This window comes from Cupressus sempervirens, chromosome 6 (genome assembly GCF_028749045.1).
Source record: "Cupressus sempervirens isolate cs-2001-9-10 chromosome 6, ASM2874904v1, whole genome shotgun sequence".
Taxonomy (NCBI): Eukaryota; Viridiplantae; Streptophyta; class Pinopsida; order Cupressales; family Cupressaceae; genus Cupressus; species Cupressus sempervirens.
This window is the reverse complement of record NC_143123.1, coordinates 595,934,610-595,956,502: the sequence shown is the minus strand read 5'-3', so window position 1 is coordinate 595,956,502 and position 21,893 is coordinate 595,934,610. Positions and strand designations below refer to the sequence as shown.

The following is a 21,893-nucleotide window of genomic DNA, read 5'->3' as shown; positions in this document are numbered from 1 at the left end:
ATTTATCATACTTAAAACAATTAGCATAGTTAAGTAACTAAAAACTATTAACTCCTAGTAGTGTAATTTTGGATCATGGTTTTATCTAGCCCCTTAAAGGATATATATGTAATAACTAGCTATGAAAAAGGGTTGAATCTCAGTAGATACAAGACATAACTATTTTTGATTAAGCATCTATGCTTTGAATTCTAAGTAAGATTTTGGTGAGAAGGAAAATAAAATTTTGTTAGTTTTATAATTTGAGCTTTCTCAAATAGATACTGTAGTCTATTAAGCTACAATTTATTTTCTTGTGGAGATGAATTACATGTGAAATTTTTTCTTACTTATAATAGATGAAATCTTATTTTGGAATTAGAAGAAACTAAGGGAAGAAAGTGGAAGTCTTAATTAGCTTTCATATTTAATATATAATCATGTGGGTGATTTTTGTTATTAAATTTGAATGTTTTTTCAATATGCACATTCTTTTCATATTGATGAATTAATTGTTATAATCTTATAACTATTTTCTTGAAAAATACTCATGGAAAGGTTTTCCCTAAGAAAAAGGAATTAATGAATATCTTTTCAATTTTGTAGCTGCACCTTATAATATTGAGAAACAATATTAAGTAGAGAGTTCCATATTATTTTCTTGAGAACTCAATCAACTGGTGTTAATCAAATATTTTCTCTGAGAACTTCTATCAAAGGAAAAATTGTTGACTAACACTAAAAATCTCCCCCTTGGCATTGATGGCAACATAGATGAAAAATATCTAAGTTTCAAAAACTCCAAATCAAAATCTGCTACTATTCTCTTCTTCTCAAATCCTCTTCATCAATCAAATCCAAAACTCACATGAATACTATTTTGTCTATGCTTCCTCACTCTTAGGATCAATATCAATTGTTCAAACTTATAACTCACTGGAACAATTCTCTTCACGTTTTCTCATTTTATACATGCATGGAAATCAATTATTCACAACTTCTCCCTTATTTACATTAATTACTCTAAATACCAATTCTCTACTTCATTTTGCTAGGAGATATTTTCACTCATTCTCCATGTACAAGACTTCTCCCCCATACGTAGGAGATGCTTTTCATGCAATATCTCCCCAATTGACATCAATTACAAAGGCTTTATTATGTCAATCATTTTCTTTAGTCTTCAACCGGCTCAAACAACCAAAGAAATTGTTCTATACCATATATCAAGAGTCCTTGATGACTCTGCTCATCACAGACACTCCCCCATACAGGGAGCATTGACATTTAGTCTAGATAAACAATAGTGCAATGTAACACTAGATTGATGTACTTTCTACATCATCTACTTAGAAGTAGGCAGTGACATAACTCCAAGCATACCTCACAAGTACTCAAATGTATCCATAGGAAAAGGCTTCATAAAGATATCTGAAATTTTCTCTTGTGTACTCACATACTCTAATATAATTTCCCTCTCTAAAAATTTCTCTCTCAAAACATGATATTTAATGGATACATGCTTAGTCTTAGGATGCAACACATGATTCTTAGATATACTTACTGTACTTATGTTATCACAATGTCTAATAATAGGTTTCAAAAAATCTATCCCAATGTCCATGAGAATATGCTTCATCTACATGATTTGATTAAAATTATATTCTACTACTATATCTTCTACTTTTATTGTACTCTATGAGGTACAATCTTATTTCTTACTTAGCTAAGAAACCAATCTTCCTCCAAGAAAAAATTCTACACCACTGGTGCCCTTTTTGTCATCTATACTACCTACCCAATCCACATTAGTATATGCACATAAAGTAAAATTAATTGATGTATCATATCACAAACCAAAACCAAGTGTACCCTTCAAATATCTGAATATTCTCTTTACTACTATATAATGTGCTTCTTTAGGATCTTTTTGAAATCTTGCTACTATACCAACTACATTTTCTATATCTAGTTTGGTGTGAGTCAAATATTGCAAACCTCTAATAATGAATTTCTTCTACTCAACTATAGGTGTCTCATATCTTCTAAATAACTTGTGACCAATTATTATAGGTGTACCAACATGATTACAATTTTCCAAGCCAAGTATTTTCAACCAAGTCTTTGAAATTTTTAGTTTGTGATAAGAAATAACATCACTATTATGAACAATCTATAGACCTAAGAAATATTCCATCTTATCAATCATACTCATCTCAAATTCATTCTTCATTTTATCAAAAAATTTGTCACTTGCTTCATCATTTCCTCCAAAGATTATATCATCCAAAAATATCATAATAATCAACAATCCATTCTCAATTTTTGTAATATACAAATTTCTATCTTTTGTACCTTTAGAAAATCTCAACTTTTCCAAATACTTATCCAATCTTGAATACCAAGTTCTTGGTGCTTGCTTTAAACCATACTATAGTTTCTTTTATTTTCATACCATGTCATTATCTTCTATCAAATGAAATCCTTCAGGCTTCTCAATGTAGAATTCTTCTTTAAATTCTCAATTCACAACTATTGACTTTACATCTATCTGATACACATTGAACTTCTTACTTACTGCATAAGCCAAGAACATTCTTATTACTTCAATTTTGGCAATAGGGGCAAATGTATCTTCATAATATTTGCTCTCTTGCTGTGAATATCTTTTTCATACCAAACTTGCTTTATTTCTTGTAACCCCACCTTGTTTATTCATCTTATTTCTAAAAACCCATTTAGTTCCTATAATATTCTTTTCTTATGTTCTAGGAACCAATTCCCATATTTCATTTTTCAAAATCTGATCGACTTCTCCCTTCATTGCTTGAATCTAATGATCATCCTTGTATGCCTCATCTATACTCTTTGTTTCAACTTGAGAAATAAAACATAGTTCTTCATTTACTCTATCTCTTGTCATAACTCCTTTTTTGTTGCTTCCAATGATCTCATTAGCAAGGTGATTCTTTGTTAAAAACTATTCAATGTAGGCATTACTATTTCAACTGTTACTTCTTCTCTAGGTTCATATCTTGGTTCTTCTCTCTATTCAAAAATTTGAGCATCATTATGAAAATCATTGGTAGTCTCACAGAAAAATTCAACATTTTCTATAATAGGTTTGGGATTATCTTCTACTTCATCAGAATTATAATCCAAGATTCTTTCTTTAACTCCATTATTTTCATCCACTTTTACAGTTGTGAACTTAACAATAGTCTTAGTTATTTAATTAAAACATTTATAAGATTTTGTTTTCATTGAATAACCAATGAATATACCTTACTTTTTTATTTCATTAAACTTACCAATGTCAGCATCTCTCTTTATATAACACCTACTTCCTAAAATTCCAAAATATTTTGCTAAGGGTGCATGTCCAAACCATAATTCATAGGGAGTTTTTTTTGTACCTTTTTTGATCCACACTCTGTTCATTGTGTATACTATTGTATCAACTTCTTCTCTCCAAAATGCTTTGGATACATCATTCTCAAACATCATGGCTTATCCTTCTTTTGTTACAAACATGTTTCTTCTTTCAACAGTCCTATTTTTCTTAGGTGTCTTAGGTGTTGATCAATGTCTTTTGATGTCATTTACTTCACAAAAGATGTTAAACTTATTTAAGGTAAACCCTCCACCTCTATCTGATCTTAAATATTCTATCTTTACTTTAGATTCATTATGAAATCTATTCTTAAAAACATAAACTTTTCAAATACCTTAGACTTTTCTTTAAGATATGCTACCCTCATCATCCTAGTGAAATCATCAAAAAAAATTATGAAGTACTTTTCATCATAGAATCCTCTTGTTCTGGTAGGACCACTAAAATTTGTATGTAAAATCTCTAATTTTTTTGTGGTTGTGAACTTCTTTCTAGCAAAAGAAACTTTCTTATACTTAGCCATAACACATTCTTTGCACACAACATTAGTAGGCTTCACAATTCTAGGTAAATATTTGAGATCAAATGTACTATTAGTCTTCACAATATTATCAAAGTTTATATGACAAAATCCTCTATTCCATAATGACCTCTTTTCCACCTTTGCAACCAAACATGTCATCTTTTTAGGGTTTAATTGAAAAACATTACCTCTGGATCTTGTACCAGTGCCAATCAACTTACCATCTTTATCCTTGATAATGCATGTCTTTTTTATGAATTGCAACTGATAACCTTTATCAACCAACTTCCAAACACTCAATAGGTTATTCTTTAATTCAACAAAATATGCATCATCAATTTTAGTCTTTCCATTAAGAGTAATAGATCATATTCCCTTGATATGACAAGTTGCATTGTTACTAGCTCTAATCATCCCTCCATCATGATTATTGAACTTATCAAACTTATCCATGTGTCCAATCATATGATCCAAACAACTACTATCTATAATCCAATCAATTCTCTTTTCAACTTGTGAAACTAGGGATTTCTCTTCTCTAACTTCTTTTTTAGGATTTTCTTCTTTTATAGCTACAAATCTAACTCATCATCACTTTCACTCTGAACTCTTTCTTCAAACTTATTATCTTCATTTGGATACAAGAAATATCTAGGCTTTCTAGAATTGAAATTCTTCTTATACTTTTTCTCTCTTTCAAGACACTTAGAAGAATAATGACTAAATTCATTGCAAGTCCAACATTTAAAAATTCTCTTACCATGTAGTTCTCTCCTTAGAAGTAGGGCAATTCCTACTGTTGGCTTGGTTTTGCACATCCAAAAGAAATTGTTGCATATTATAGTGAAAACTTAGTTGACTCAATGAAATTACGAGTCATGTGTGTTAAAACTTGTTTTCCCTAGACAAAAACCTCAAATTTCATGTTTACCTTAATATTATTTGTGCCCTAGGTTTCCAAAAATAGGGTTACATTGGTTCATTTTTAAAAAATACTCAAGAAGCTTTTTGCCTTCAAAAATATTTAATCCAAAATTTTCATGATTATTTTAAAAATACTTTTCCTAAAATCATTTTACTTTACCTTTTCTTTAACTGTGGGTCTACCTGCATAATATTCCTTTGAAATTATTTAACCCTGTGTTCTTTAAGTTTTAATTGTTGATCATGGGAAGATCAATGAGCATTGCTTTCCCACTTTATGAAACTTCTTGACCTTTATAGAATGTGGGGACGTGACATCTTGACACGTGGATCTATTGAAGTCATCTTTGTTATGGTCCGCAAAAGGATAGACTTGTTGGAACAACTTAGAGTTGTTAGACTATTATTAGGACATGGTTAAAATTTGGAGCTATTTCAATGGATGAAGTGGGTTACTAGACTAAATTAAAGAGAATCTATTACATCGTTGATCATTTGAAGATCGATGGATGTTACATTCCCAGTTTATGAAAGTTCACAATTTTTAGAGAATGTAGGAAAGTGATAATTTGACACATAGCCATGTGGGGTCATCTTTTCCAGAGTTTGTCAAAAGGTGCTGAGGTGGAATGTATGTTAGATGCTTTATGCTAATTTGCCAAGGAGTATTGTGTGTATGATGACTTGGAGGCCAAGTGTTTAGTGGGCCCAAAATTTTAAAAGTAAATACAGTAATAACTAAGGTTTTTCATGATCATCAATCATTTGAAGATCGATGATTATCACTTTCCCACTTTGTGGAAATGATCAAACTTTAGAGAATGTGGAGAAGAAATGTTTTGGCACATGGCCAGTTTCACAAAAGGATAACACAGTTATTTTGTTTTAAAGTTACATCATCCAATTTAAGAAGATCAATAGTTGGATTTTAAATTCTTTGGCACGACATGAAATATGACTATTGGGATATTAATTTTTGATCAATGATATTTCGTGTGAGCCCAATTTATAATAAGGTTTCATATTTTTCATTATTGAGCACCAAGGTTGCATAATTTTTGTAGATTGGAAATATATAGAACTTAAGTTGCATTTTTTGAAGGTTTCAAATCACTGCTAACAAATTCTTCAATGAGATAAACATGAAGACCAATTGAGCATAAAGACTTCTAGTTAATTGAAAAATTGTAATTGCAGTAAGATAATACTTTCATTATGCCTCCATGAAGAGATTTCTCAAGAAAGGGTTGTACATGACAATTTCGTGTGAACAACTATCATTGTCAAAAAATGAATTCTCTAGGGGGGAGGAATTGAAACCCAAAAACCCTATTGGTTAGTGAGGGACCTATGATAGGGAAAATTGGCTAAGGGATGCTCAGACATTAATTGGAGGTTTGGAGTTATTTCAGAAATAGTTTTTAAGAAGAAAACTTGATACCCTTTTGAGCTATGTGTAGGAATTTGACAGTGGAAAATTGATTGTACTAGGATGTTCTTTGATGATGACTTACTCACAAAAATATCAAATAAGTATGATCCAATAACCAGGATAGTGAAAAATCATTCTGGTGACAACTTTTTAGGGTTTCACTAGAATTGATTAGGGAGATTTTTAAGTTAAACAATAACCATGCAATGCATGAGAAAATATTTATGGAAGATTTGTGGGCTACTTATGATACATAGAGGGTATATCTAAGGGGATGACCATTACAAGAACATTTTGTCAAAATAGGGTCTTTCCCTTTAGTAACTTATTCCACTCCAGAGCCATTGTTGAAGAAATTTTTCAATCCTAGGGCTCAGGCATTATCTTTTTCTCTTTGCAGACTTTTTGGAATGGATGAACAAGACAATATTCAAAGGTCCTTTGTTCTTATTATTTCCCAAACACTTCAGTATGGTATGAGCTTAATCTTTGATTGTGCCACTAGCTTAGCATAGGCAATTCATAATGGGTCAATAGGTATAGCTAAGGCTAAAGTTGATAAGTCCTTCTACTGGTATTCCTTGTTAATGTACTTATGTTTATACAAATGTGTCACCTTCTTCTCTAAAGAAATGAAATTGGAACTAGAAAGAGATGGAGGAAGGCTTCCTATCCAATTGTGGAGTATAGACATGACATAAGAGGTTATTGATGCTAGCTTTGTCAAGTTTAATAGGTAGTTTTCTTCCAAGTTCAGATTGTTATTGGCTAGAGAGAGTCCCACAATACCTCATCCATTGTTACAACTAATTAGGCACAAGGATTATGCAAAGGGCTTAAATGTGAGTCACAATTGGGGGGGTATTATCCTATATGTAATGTCCACTATTTTTTAGAATATATAGTTTCCTTAAAGAACAATATGTGTTACCTTATCAAGTGCCCTTGAAGGTAGGAATTGCAGAGCTCTTGTGATAGATAGGATCACTAAAAGAGAGTGAACTGATTGGTAAATCTAGATGTACTTTCTTTCCTTAGATTACCATTGCACACAATTTTATTTTTGTTAAAAAGGGATGGAGGAATATAAAGAAATAGATAAGTATTAGATGAAACATTATCATCCTCGGTTCATAGATCCAGAGGGTTTTTATGATACATTCAAAGAAAGAACCAAGGCCAGATCCCTTGCAAAAACTATGTACTTTCATAAAGATGTAGTTGGAAATTTGTTTTCACAAGAAAAAGAGATTAGGAAAGAAAACTAGAAAGTATGCAGTAGGGTATTGGACTTTGTGAATGTTTTTAAACCAAAATATGATCCTCTTGCTGATGAGAAGTATTGGGGTGCTAAAATGGATTTTATTATGAACAATATTGCTAGTTTTATGCAAACCTTAAATGAGAAAAAGGAAATCCTAATGCAAGCTTACTTAGACAAAGTAGTTGAGGTAGAAACTAGATTGGCAAACATGGTAATTATATCACTAGGCCAATATACATTACAAAGAAAAGCTGGGTATATAGTGGCAATAAGTGTACAACCTGTACCTCTTTACAAAAGACAACTTTCTGAAAGCCCACCTATTGTACCCACTCCCAAGAAACAAAAATTGGAACAAGGATCCTCTTTTAGGGTTGAAGAATACTCCCCTATCCAAACCCCACTCTGAATAGAAGATGATCCTTGAGAGAAAAATTGAGAAAAATAGGAGGGGAGAAAGACATTATAATTATAACATCAAATATAGAAGAGGGAGTGCCTAAGGAACCTCCTATGCCAACATTAAACCCTACTATAGGAGACTTTAGAGGCAAAGAGATAGATCTTGTAGTAGAATAGGCATAAAAAAAATTCATAAATGATGAAAGCTTTGTGAAGTCTATTGGTGTTTTGAAACTTACAGGTTTCAAATTACCCTAATGAGAATGAGACACATCTAGGGGTAGCTAACTCAAATCCTTAACATATCTTTTCATACACTAAGACAACTATAAGGCTAGACCCTTCTTCTACTTTAGGCTTTGTAAAACCTCTGTTGAATATTCATATGTGATCTTTGAGCCCTCCTTCCATCTATCATTTCCCTGCAGCCTACCCATTATATGTTAGCACCCCTATTTTTTTGGTGTCTCCTAAGGGTTGTGGCTTTTCTCTACTCTTGAGCCTGCACCCTTGCATTTTCTCCTGCGGTGATCCCTTGGTAAGAAAAATGTGTTCCCCACTTGGTAAGGCACATTTTAGTTTTCTCTTGAAGGATGTTGCCGTGATCCCAACTTCCAACTTTAATAGGGAGAAAACCCATAATTAGATAGTATATTTCAAAGAATATCCTTGATAACCAAAACTTCATGGTACAACTCAATGATAATATCCCTAAGAATGAGGTATCTGAGAAGAAAGAATTTGATGTTTGATAGAATTAGGTGGTGTAAAAAATCTTTCTCACCCCACTATAAAATGCCTTTGCTTATCTCTTTCGAGAAAGCTCAGGTTTTTTTTTCTACTCTTGCCATAGGCATGCATTATACCATTATGTGTAAAATGTGCATTAAGGTCCTACTTGTATGAATCAATGTATTTGTAGTGTCCAACTTAATAAGCTCTTGAAAATATCTTGCTTCCTTGTGCAAACCAGCCACCTAAATTCAATCATACCAAAGAAAACATGATGGTATCTTTTGAGAGTAAGAAGGGATTAACCATCCCTAGCTTCCTTTTTGAAAATATATAGATATTTTGACACTTATACTGAGTGGAACATTAAAAGTGCATTCCATGGCAAGATGTAATGTAAAAGGAAAACCAACTTTCATCACCATCTTGTTCTTTATGACTTGGGAGGCATCCAGCTCCAACAATTTCTTCCAAAAGAATTGAATCTTGTGGACTTATATCTATTGATCAAAGATAGAAGAAAATGCATGATCCTTGAAGAACCACAAATCTTTGCATCCAATCATCAACATTTGTATAATCTATTGGAGGTGCTCCTGGCAAAGACATCCATCTCATTCTAGTGTACAAATAACTTGCAAGTTGAACACATCTAAGTAGCTCATCAAGATGCTCCAATTGGGCTTTTAGATTTGCTTTTCAATCATCAACACTAGCAATCTCTCCCTAGAGAGATTCTACCTCTGTTGAAAGTAACTTAATCTGATCTTCTTTAGAAACATCAGATGCCCAAGTAAATTTTGAAATATTTAGCAACTTCTAAAGACTTCCTATCCACAATGAACTATTATACCTTGATGAGTGTGACATATTTGACAATGGAAATAAGACATTCTCAATGTCATTAGATATAGGTGATGTTCAAAGGTGTTCTAAAATGCCCACAGAGTTTTTAGATCCATCTAATAACCTCTTCCTTGACTTTGTTATGAATGAGCTTCTATTCATGAGTTAAAAAAAATCATCTAGTTGATAATAATCAAATGCTAACATTTAGTGAGTCACAATTATTTCAATCTCCCAAAATATGCATAGTCCCATGTATCTATCAACCTGATGCAATTAGTCAGGCCCCAGAGTGGGTCCGGCTAAAAAAAAAATTCATTTTTGGACAACCAATATTCCAAACACATCCGATGAACCTCTAATACTAATTCAAAGAAAATTTGACCATGGGCAATCAAATTTAAAACTCATTTTATTATTAAATTGTAAACTATCAATTTAATGCCAGAAGGTCCTTTGACTGGCTTTAAAAAATTGACCAGAACACCTCATCAGCTCTGAAACTGGCACAATGATTCTCTATTCTACATACTCCTATCCTATCAAATCTCATCTTATGAAAAATTCTCAGTCAAAAGATATTGATTATCGAAGTTGCCCTCTTAGAATTGCCTACAAGAAAACATGTTAGAAAATAATAAATTGTGTTTGAATTTAGTTTTGAAAACTGGGCAAACTAACACTTGGGAAAATGAAACCTAGGGAATTCATTCATTGTAATAAGGACAATATGAATCTATGATTTTGGATCATGATGAATAATAGGACGCATTTTGGCAAGCAGTCAAAGTGGGCTACTCAGAATTTGCACACTGGAAACACTGTCAAAGAGGTGATTTTTGCAAATGGAATTGACCTGGGAAAGTGTGAAGACGAATTCATCAAGAATTGAAAATTGGTATACTTATCATATTTTTAGAGTAAAACATAGTGGTATAATCCATTTGATCTCACCCATCATGGATTTTGAGATATAACATCACAAACAGGGGTTCTGACAAATCTGCTCCTTTTGACACTAGTAAAAAAGTTAGAAATTGCATTTGGAATCACATTTGAAAACTGACCAACGGATTTGTCATAAGCTCAAACTTGAAACATAGAAAGTATCTGACCTCTAAAATATAATGCAAAATGAATTTTAGCATTTTGATTAACTGGGTAAAAGTTATAACAAGTCAAATAGGGCTTCCTAGAATTCTGAACAATTCACATTAGCATGACATCAATAAATGACCAACTTTGAGGATTCAAAACCTAGTCAAATAGATTAAAAATGACTCAAAATATGGAACATGGGTTCTTTGATATGGACACTAAAGACTCCCAAAGTGGCGAGTCATGAAAAATTACTGGGTGCAAAATATTGACATGCAAACAAGGCCTCCTCTCACTGTTTGACACTTAAGCAAAAATGCAGATTTGACAATTGCTCAAAACATGACTTCACGAAATGTCTTAGAATAGAAATGTATCTTCATGGGACACATAGGCATACTAAATGCAAGGTGCTAGAAGCATTAAACACCTCATGGGGCTCAAATGGGTAGTTGGGTACATATGCATTTAAAAGCACTCATGGGACTTGATTTTTTAATGGTACTCAAAATTAGGGCTTCAATTTTGAGTCCCAACAAAGTCTAGAGAATTCATTCAATTTTTGTAGAGGAGAAGTATAAAAAAATTTGAAGAGAAATGCATAAGGCTTAAAATAGAGCAACCTGGCATACATGACTTTGAGATTGAGTAGGAGGTTAAGGCTAGTCTTGTTGAGGAATTTGCACAAATAACCCTTGAAGGGGGAAGATAGTTGCTAAAGGATTCAGGAGTCTTCATATTACCTAAATGGGATATTGCAAATGCCATGATTTTTGACACTGTGAGGAAAGAAAAGGACACCGAATTCAAAACTGAAGAAGAGGTCTTACGGGCTCATAAGGGTTTAAAATATAGTGATGACCATCAAGCCCTAGTAATATGGTCTATCCAAAAAAAGACAAGACTAGGATGCAAGAGGTCTTAGATGTTGAACATATAGGTAGCCTCATGGTTTATAAGGTAGATGAGGTGGATAGTGATAAAGTTGCTTGTATGACTAAAGAGATGGCATATTTTGGAGTGATAGTTGCTTCCAAGGACAAAAAATAAGTTCCTTGAGTTAAATGCTAGATTTAAAAGGGTGCTAGGAACCTATGAAGAAAGAGGGAACAAAATACACCAACTGGAAGGAACAATTTCTCAAATGGAGAAATGATTGGGGAAGAGGAAGGTGGGAGAAGAATATAGTCAGCCAAGGATTACTTATCCTCCTCATCCTCCAATTAAACCTTTCAAGTAGACTCCTCTTGTAGAAATACTAGCTATCCCAAAGGGACTCCAAGCATGCACAACTGAAGAGCTTGAAGAAGAAAGGGCTAAAATCTAGTCATTACATGTGAAACGAGGTGTCCAATATGAAAATAAATTGAGAGACTACATTATGTATCTGGTAGATAGGATAGAATGGCCTATATTTTATGTTAAATTGTCAAAACTAATGGATACATAGAATGAGTTAAAAGGTAATGAGGACACCTTGAAGCCAATTGTCAAAAAATGGAATAGTATGAATAATGATGTCACAATTGTATGCTATTCAGTCATTGGTCATTCTTGTGAGCAAATAGAAAAGACTTTTGACATGGTTAATGGACTCTCTAATTTTGATAACAAGAGATTTGAATTACAAATGAGGATTGCTAATTATTTTCAAAGTATCTTAGTGAAATTTTTGAACTTTTCCCTCATGCACTCAAGGTCATGGTTAAATTAAAAGATAAAGAAGAGTGGATCAAGGAGATGGATGAACTAATGTGCATTAGATTGAATAATATCATAAATGAAAAGGGACTTAGAATTATAAGAAGAGGATATTCATAAGAAGAGGATTTAGAGTTAACTGCTGATAATTTCAATTATAAGGCAATTCAATAGATCAAGTTTTACTAGTATGATTTCTCTATCCCAAGGGATAAGGTATTGATCACTATTTAGAATGCAAATTGTTGAGTTCATGGGGTTGCATAGAACACAAATAGAAATCAAATCAATCTTGACTTTCTTGTATGAAGAGTTAAATAGTTGGTTAGAACTTGTTTGTAATAATCCCTTGTATAGCATTTTTAGTTGATACTATTAAGGATTATTTGCAAAGTATAGAAGAATTGTGACCATTTTTTTCTATAAGGGATATAAGTGAAAAAGAATGATGTTAATAAGAATATTTTGAAGCCACAAATTATAAACCAATGATATGTAAAGATATCCCTCATGTGCAGCTCTGCCTTGGTTTTGTTGAACCTAAAGAGTAGAGAATACCTGTGATTCTATTGAAGTTGGGTCTAGATCTATAGTTTTCTTGGTTGATTCTAGGAGGTTTCCAACCCTTAGACCAATTTGTACTTTCAAGAATCTAGTATCAAGTATTTGGTTGCTTGGTAGTATTTTGAAACACCAACACCTTCTTCAAGTATTTTGTTGCTTGGTAGTATTTTGAAACACCAACACCTTCTTCAATTCTTAGATTTGGATTTACTATTGCTAGAATAGTCTCGACTAGTGCTTGCACTTCTTGATAAAGAAGGATGAACACTTATGCACTAAAGGTTGTCTCCACTCTGGGAAAATATCTAGATTTCTTTAAGCTCACTTATAGTACTTCTAATGTTCCAAGTAGTGTCTCTCCTATAAACTTCTTAGTATAGGGTATCAAAAGTTTAATTATATATGTTGTTCACTTGAACAGTGGTATCAAATTTTTTAGGATCTTCCAAATAATCTCATCTTTAGTTTTAGATACATTGCTAGACTTAATTCTTTTTATGATATTCTACCAATATAGCTTCTTACAAATTCATCTTCCATCATCTTAGAATCTTGAAATAAACATATCCAATTCCATAATTTTATTCTTTTAGCATGCACATCACCTTCAAATGTAGTTTCTAAAGCTTTTCAAATTTCATGAGGTATTTCTAAGGATTTTACATAGTTGTATTCATTTTTAGGAAGAGATAAAAATAATGCTTCTCTAGCAAGCATATTGAACATAAATAGATCTCATTCAACTTCACTGCAATCCTCAAGTTTTCTTTCTTCCATAATCTTCTTTCTATTCTTTATCATTAGCCAATACCCTAGACCCATAAATAGAAAATGTGTCTTCATATTTTTTTTTTCTAACTGTCGTAGTTAACTCCATCAAACTTAGGACTTTCTTTTCTGAAGTAACCCACCATTGATCTCCTTAAGCTGTTATGATTTTCTTTCAAGGGCTTGATATACCAATCGTTAGAAAGTAAAGTCCACCAAGATAATTGTGGGGGGAGGGGGTTGGGTGAATTAGTTATCCAATTAAAATGTTCATCAACCTTATTAATCCTTAACCATGTGAACAATATAACTAGCAACCATAAGAAGATACACATACACAATAACACTAGATATGTTTGTTGGAAATGTAGAGAATGCTGGAGGGGGGAGTGAATTAGGAACCAATAAAAAATTAAGTGAAATTCACCAATTAATCCTTCATTAACTAATATGATCTAATTGCATGCATGAATGACTGGAAGTAATAAAACATTCATAACACTTTACATAGTATTTGGTAACCTAGAAACCTTCCAAATAGAAAGTAAAATTGGGGTGGGGATGATGCCCACAAGCTTTAGTACTATAGTGTAAAGTTGGCTTGTTAATATTTTCTTTCAAGGACCTGATATACTAATTTTTAGAAAGTAAAGTTCACCAAGATAACTTGGGGGGGTGGTGGTTGGGTGAATCAATTATTCAATTAAAATATTTGTCAACCTTATTAATCCTTAACCATATGAACAATATAACTAGCAACCATAAGAAGATACACATACACAATAACATTAGATATGTTTGTTGGAAATGTAGAGAAGGCTAGGTGACGAGGGGGCGGGGGGGGGGGGGGGGGGTGTGGGGGTGGGGAAGAAACAAGAACCAATAAAACTCTAACTTCAATTCACCAATTAATCCTTCATAAATTAATTCAATCTAATTGCATTCATGAAAGAATGGAAGTAATAAATCATTCATAATGCTTGACACAATATTTGGTAACCCAAAAACCTTCCAAATAGAAAGTAAAATTAGGGTGGGGATGATACCCACAAGTTTTAGTACTACAGTGTAAAGTTGGCCTATTAAGGCTTGCAAATGATCACTTCTAATGATCTACCTTGTTAGGAGCAATAAAAACTATTAGGTCCACCTTGTGAAAGGATTTATATAATACAATGAAGTATGTACTTAGTTATAAGATTTTTCATATGATTTTTAGGTCCACCTTGTTAGAGCATTTTACTGATGCACCTATTAGTATGAACTAGTAGCTGATCTCTACTCTACAACTTAGTTTTCTGAATGAGATTCCTTTGATGTAAAAAGATCACCTTAATGTGATGGATGAGACTACTTTTCCTTATACTAATTGTAGCTTTCAAACTCTAATTCACATTTCTACTTATATTTCATTCTCATTTTTATATGACAAGATATCTCTTATTTATAACAATCCAAATATTTACCTTCTAAAGTTGGCTATAATATTATATTAAAAAATCTTTGCCTAGTCATCTCAGTGGTAAAAATTAGGTTTAGAAGTACACTTAGGTGATATTCTAATACTCGACAACATAGTGAACATGATAATCTTTGGCACTCAGTTAACACTGATGCTTAGTTCACATTGATCACTTAGAAGTTGGCATGAACTTGGTTAACACCAATGACTTGACAAACTTTGAAGAGCTTGATTGACACTACAACAACTCAGTTACTATTGCAGCTCAGTCAAAACTGCTACCCACTCTACTTAGTTAACACTAGCTAGATACTCTACTCAATTAACACTCCATGCTTGGTTAACAATATCTGCAAGGTTTACTTGGTGGTGCTTGGTGACAATGTAACCAACCAAATGATTAAGTGTTTTGGCACTAATTGACAAATACTCTGACCATAGGATTAACAATCTCTCCCTTTGGCATTAGTGACAAAAACACTTATCATACCAAAAAATTTAGAATACTCAAAATGACAAGTCAAAACTCCCCCTGTCAATGTAGCTAGGTTTGTAGCTCAGTTTTGACTACTATGCTGATACTCAGCTGACACTGACTCTATTTTTGAATTTTCAAAATTATTTTTGTAGCTTTGCTATATACATAGATTTCTTCAAAAGACTCCTTATCTTCTATATATATAACTATATTTCCCCTTTGTATTCCTCACATGTTATATTTCCCCCTCATTTTTGACACAAATGTCAACAATGCATATTTACAAGGTAATACTAAAATGTGAGAGAAAATCACTATGTATCTTTGAAATTAGAGACATGGCTTTGTCCCATTTTTTTCACACAACTTTAGAACTATGCAAAGCTATCTAAACTTCAGCTGATAACTCTATCATATGATCAGCAATAGAAAATTTGTTGTCATAGATTAATGTCTTTGCATGAACACTGTGTTTCTACATTACATCCATGTTTAAAATTATCAAACTCTAAATTGCTAACAATGTAGCCTTAATTCTTGATTCTTCTCTCAATAACTCTACTTGCAAGTTGGTTAGATACCTGATCTTGAAAAATTTTACTAAGCTAGTACTAGAGTCAAGTGACAATTGGTTTGTACTTGCCCTCAGACCAGTATCAATCTTTGACAACTTGTCTCTATTTTTCTTGGTAAAATTTGTGGTATCACTTAACTTTACAAACAAGGAAACAATATTATTTATAATTCTTTCAAAAGAAATAAGAATAGTGGTTAGTTCCACTTGATCTATGGCAATCTTCAATTCCACATTATCCAAAACCTTATTCTCAAATTTTCTCTCTGCCCTATGTAGTAGTTTCTCTTGACCATTCAAATCTTCATTGAACTTGTGGACTATGTCAACAAGTTGGTCTAAAATAGAGTTATTTTCATCAAATTTAATACTCAAGGCATCAAGAAATATATCTTTGATGTCTTTTAGCACTTGATTTATTTTCTTTTTCTCTGCTCTTAGGTTTTGTTGTTTGTCTCTTTTCTTCCAAAGTTCTCCAAGAGTGTCCATTTAATAAAGAGTAACATTGGAGAGATCCCAATCTGGAATTACTATGTCTTCATCTAGATCAACTTCATCAAAAGAAACATTGACTTCTTTCCCTTTTTCCTTTGGAAGAGGTGAAAGAATGATTTCCTTACCTTTACTCATATTTGTAGTGCTTGGTTGAGGATTGACTTCAATTTTCATTTCACTTGCTATAGAATCATTCGCAATAATAGCAACATGATTGATTAGAGAAACAACAACAATTATAAGAATACTTATAGTTCCTTGCTATAACTAATGAAGGGTGCTCCCCTTAGAACTATAAAATCATAACAGAAACAAAGAAAAAGTAACAAATGCAAGAATAAAATATGGACTTCTTATTTGCACCATAAATGTGGAATTATAGAATTCTCAAATACAATATGCTAATCCACATGCACACCTTCATTACAATAATCTGCAAGACAAGCTACGAACTATCACCTAGAATTGTCTTAGATAATGTTTGGGCCTTTCTTAAATAGGAAATTTTATGCCACCTGAGAAGGTTCTAGACATTGAAACTTAATACCTAGGGCCAACAGACCTTAACAATACATATAGAGTCAGCCAAATACATCTTTGACAATTATTTTAGATATTTTAGGTAGCCCAACTTTGAAAGGCCATAATTCATAAACCATTGCTCCGATTGGCTATTATAATCACTTTTTAGAAATGTAGCTCCTAATCTATAGGCTTAAAACCATGCTAGGTACCTTCCATCGAGTTTTCAGACCTCATCCGGTCATTCTAAGGCCTCCAATGATGAGCTTGAATATTTTTCTACAAATTCTTCTACCAAGAATCTGCAAAAACTTCTCTGATACTTATGCTTGAGCAATGAAATTTTTATGGTAGGCTTATAACTCTAAAATGAACCTTCCTATAGAAAATGAGAACATTCCAAGCTCATATGAAAAACTTACTAGAAATAGCATGTTCCTATAAATTGTAACCACCCTTTGTACTATTCCTTATTAAAATAGACAAGATTGAAATACAAATATTTTTGGGGAGATGCAAGATTGCTCTTAAACCCAAGATGCTCCTAGATCAAACACCTAGGGAATTTGAGAAGTGACTCTATCATGTCTTAGGTGTTTAGAGGAAAACTAATACAGTTAACCTCCTCCTTTGCTAGCCATGATGAATCCTCTACTGGCCTCTCTTTCCATGTGACCAAGTATTCCTCATAAGTTCTATTCATTGTACTTTTTCCAACAATACTATCCAATATCTCCTCAATCTCCTTTGTAGCTAAACTAGTTGTTGGAATACTCCACTACGCTTCTGTAGCTTCATCTCCATCACCTCCTTCATAGAACCATGCCTTTTCAATGTCTTGAACAGGCCAAACTTCTTCATCTTTAGCTCATTCCTCAAATAAACCATGACTTCATCTCCAATCTAAAATTATTTATACCTCCTTTTCACATCTACCTTAGACTTATAATATGTATTCATCTTTATGATGTGCTTTCTCACATCCTCATGGATGTTCTTCAAATGTTTAGCAAAATCTTTTGATTTAGCAATACTTATCTCTCCTTTATCCAACTGCCTCAATTTAGAAGCATTTATGGGACTAGTCCCATATACAATCTGGAATGGTGATTTACTAGTACTCCTATTGATAGAATTATTATATGCAAATTATGTCTATGGTAAAATTAGATCCCATCCTTTTGGCTTATCTCCAACCAAACATCTCAACAAGTTTCCCAAACTGTAATTCACAACTTTTGTCTATCCATCAATCTGTGGATGATGTGATGAACTAAACTTCAAATCTATCTACAACTTCTTTCATAATGTACACAGAAAATACCAAACAAAATCTAGTATCTCAATATGAAACTATACTCTTTGGTAGGTCATGTAGTCACACCACTTCTCTAAAAAATAATTTTGCTACATGAACATCATCACTAGTCTTCTTGTAAGGAATAAAATGTGCCATCTTTGAAACCTTATTAACTACCACAAAAATAGTATCATGCCCACACTGAGTCCTCGGTAATCTAAGAACAAAATCCATGCTAACACCCTCCCATGACTTCTCAAGTATAGGTAATGAGTGATACAATCCTATATTCTGCTTCACTCCTTTTGCCATCTAAGATACTCTGCAACTCTGTACAAACTTCTTCACATCTTGCTGCAACTATGGCCAACGATAATTCTTAACAACCAAAGCTATACTTTTATCCATGCCAAAATGTCCAGCCAATCCTCCACTATACTTCTCCTTGATTAGATTCTCTCTCATTGAACTTCTAGGAATGCACAATTGGCTTCCTTTGAACAACATACTATCCTAGATCATGAAATCAAACTATCTTGCCATGTCAAGTGTAACAAGCTCTATACAAGCCTTCCACACTTCACCAAAATTAGGATCATCTAGATATAAATTATTGAGTTCCTTGAACCTAACCACCTCTATCTACATTTTTTTCAGCAAAAGTTATCTTCTACTAAGAGCATCTGTAACTTTGTTAGACTTCCCACTCATGTGTTTCAAATTAAATTTATAACTCTACAAAAAATCAACCCACTTCAAATGCCTTTGGTTCAATTTTCCTTGACTATTCAAATATTGCAAAGCTTGATGATCAGTATACAAAAAAAAATCCTCAGGAAGAAGATAGTGTCTCCACTTCTTCAATGCTTGAACTATAGCATAAAATTCTTGATCATAAATAGAATATTTTCTTTTTGTATAATTCAACATCTAACTAAAATAAGCAATAGGTAAACCTTCTTGGCTCAAAATGGCTCCTATTGCAACACCACTGGCATCACAATCTACTTGAAAAACCTTGTTAAAATCAAGAAGTGCTAAAATAAGTTTCTCAATAACCTTCTATTTCAATAGATTAAAACTCTTATGTACTCGTACATTCCACTTAAGCTCTTTCCTATCCCCTCTCATTGTTTCAATCAAGGGTCCCCAGATACTACTAAAACTTCTTATAAACATTTTGTAAAATCTAGCCAGTCCATGAAGAGATCTTACCTCTATCACACTCCTTGGAGTAGGCCATTCAAAGATAGTATTCACTTTCTCTCGATTCATTTTTAGACCTTTTATTGAGACAACAAATCCTAGGTACACCAACTCCTTCTTTACAAAACTGCACTTCTTCAGGTTTGATAGCAATATTTCTTCCCTCAACTTATCAAACACCTTGCGAATATGGACCAAATGATCCTTCAATGTCTTACAAAATATCAATATATCATCTAGGTAAACAATGAAAAACTTACCCTAATATTCCTTTAGCACCTCATTCATGAGCCTCATGAAAGTGCTTGGTGCATTGGTTAGACCAAAATGCATGACTAACCACTCATACAATCCTTCCCTTTTTTTAAAATTTGTCTTTCACTCATCACCTTCTCTAATACAAATCTAACGGTATCCACTCTTCAGATCTATCTTCATGAAATACTCAGCTCCACTCAAATAATCCATAATATCATCAATACTTGACAATGGAAATCTATACTTGATTGTGATCTTGTTGATAGTGCAAGAATCTGTGCAAATCCTCTATTCTCCATTTTTCTTTGGTGCTAATACTACTGGTACTATACACTAAGAAAAGTGCACTTCCCTAAGCCCTTTTATCCAAGTTTTTCCATAGATTAGAAAGCTTGAAATGGTGGCTTAGGGATCCCTAGTCATGGAGTGCAAAAAACATACAAATGAGCATAAAATAGCTCTCAGTTGCACCTTATGAATGCAACCCTTCCTAGTAAACCATGAAATGGGAGATTCTTTGAACAAGAGCAAGAATGCTAGTGTCAAATAACTCTTGAATATGCAATGCAAGGATGAGAGTAAACTAAGATGAAATGCAGAATGCAACTAAGCTAAGCAAATGAAAGTGTTACATCCATACTAATTAGACTATGTGATCTAAACTACTTGCAAAAGAATTACACTATATGCAACTAAACTAGGATGTCATATGACAAAATACTATGGATGGAAGAAACATAGACAAGAAATGGTATTCTCCACAAAAGCTCTCAAGCATTCAAATAGAAAACCTGCAACATAACAATACTCAAGAGTGTGGATCCTTTGAGGGGCAAAGCTCTCTCCCTTTTAAAGTTGTACGGATGGTAGAGATCAAGATTGAGATGGTGGATAATCAATGGTTGAGTTCAAAACTGGGAGGGATCCATGTGCACACACAAGTCAACCAATAGAAAATAAGTTGATTTATCATATAAGACAAAAGTCTCACAATCCTTTGTTTTTAATTGCAAAATAGAAAAAGGACTTTATGTGTGCACTTTAAGTGGTTTAAAAGAATGAGGTCTTTTATTTAATCAAAAGGGGACATGTTCTTTTAATCAAATAATAAACTTAGGGTAGCATAGTCAAATTATAGGTTATAATCAAATTAATTGATTATTAGCAATTTGGTCTAGGTAAATGATTAATTAAATAAGTTAAAATGTTGATAAGGGGGCTAATAGTCTAGATGACCATTTTTAAGTGATCACATTTGCTCCTGTTTGACTAATGTGTGATCATTCTAGGAACACCTTATGTCAAAGAAAATAGAAACCAAATAGGCAGCAATAGATATAGATATCTGATTCCAAAGAATGAAATGTAGAAATAGATAGCAAATCCTAAATGTACATCCTGATAGCAATAGTACTAAACAGTAGGAGAAAAAGATGATGTTAGAATTCAAAAAGAATACTAACACCTAGAAAAGTAGATAGATTGAGAGCAAGTGAAAAGATCAAACAAATGCTCCTTGGAAATAGATAGCTTTAGCAAGTGATGATAGTGTACTTTTGCCCCCTTGAGATCAAAATCAAAATGAGGTAAGGGGAATGCAGAAGCATACTAGATATGAGAAAATCTAGGTATAGCAATGTCCAAGATGACAGATAGGTGATGAGAACCAAAGAATGACTATTAAGAAGTGATAGAATGCCTTAGTTTGACCAAAGTTGACCACAAAGGATAAAACATGAAAATTAGATCAAATCAAGTAAAAAGGTGATTTTAGACATGAAAAGGTGAATTTGAGTAAATATGAAGCATAGAAATGATGAAGATATGAAGAAATGAAGATACCCCAGCAATGATTCAGAGATTAGACCTCAGAAGGTTGACTAACTACTCAGAAGAAGGTGAAATTTTTAAAATGTAATTTTGACCATTGAGATGAATTGAAATTTCAATTTTGATCTTGAAAATGGATCT

General features: G+C 32.8%; 1 pseudogene; it reads right to left on the bottom strand.

Annotated features, from left to right (window-relative positions):
- Nucleotides 1-8,905: 8,905 nt before the first annotated feature.
- The window catches only part of LOC149553654 (uncharacterized), a 100,371-nt pseudogene continuing 87,383 nt past the window's right edge, over nucleotides 8,906-21,893 (bottom strand).